Genomic DNA, 839 nt, shown 5'->3' on the forward strand with positions numbered 1-839 from the left:
ACTTCACCTTAAAGAACCTGTAAAAAGTGTGGAACTTAGAGGTATCACTCCAAATTGTGGAAGAGCAGGGCAGAACAGAATTGGTTTAAAGAATGTATATACAGTCCCCTCTGCCATATCAAACACAACCAGACCCATCATTTCCCAGCCATGCAAACTTGGGCAAGTTTCTTAATTTCTCTGAATATCAATTTCCTCATTTATAATGAGAGGATAACAAAATGCCTACTTCATAGGATTATTAAGAGGATTAAATGAGTTAATAAATATCAAGTGCATATAACAATACACATGTTAAGCACACAAAAAACTTTATTATTTTAAGTGCCTCTGATGCTATTTGCTTTCTAATTAATTACAGTGTGTGTATTACTTTGAGAATCACTAATTTAAATAAAATTACCTTTGGGTAGACACTTGAATGATGGAAAGATAACTGCATTTTTATCTTTTGAACAAAGGTCTATGATGAAAAAAATCAGTGGTATCTGTGCTTAGTCTCAAAGCAAGATTAATAATCATGAGTGCCACAAATGAGTACTAAGACAGTAACACTGAGGAAAAAAGAAATGGAGACTGGAAAGTAGTAGTTACTATATTGAAGGGAGTGGGAGAAGTGTTCTGGGAGTTTCCCTCTATCACTCTGTGAGCATAATGGCTATACACTGCTTACCCATGAATAAATAACGACCTCACTACTATGATTAAAAGAAAAACATGGAAGAACAGACTGAAAGGAGAATTAAGTCCTCAATAATTAAAAAATACCACACTAGATATGTTATCTGGGAATTGTATAGTTCGTGTTATCTGAAAAGCATTGATTGCAATGACAAAAC

This window comes from Choloepus didactylus, chromosome 8, assembly GCF_015220235.1.
Source record: "Choloepus didactylus isolate mChoDid1 chromosome 8, mChoDid1.pri, whole genome shotgun sequence".
NCBI lineage: Eukaryota > Metazoa > Chordata > Mammalia > Pilosa > Megalonychidae > Choloepus > Choloepus didactylus.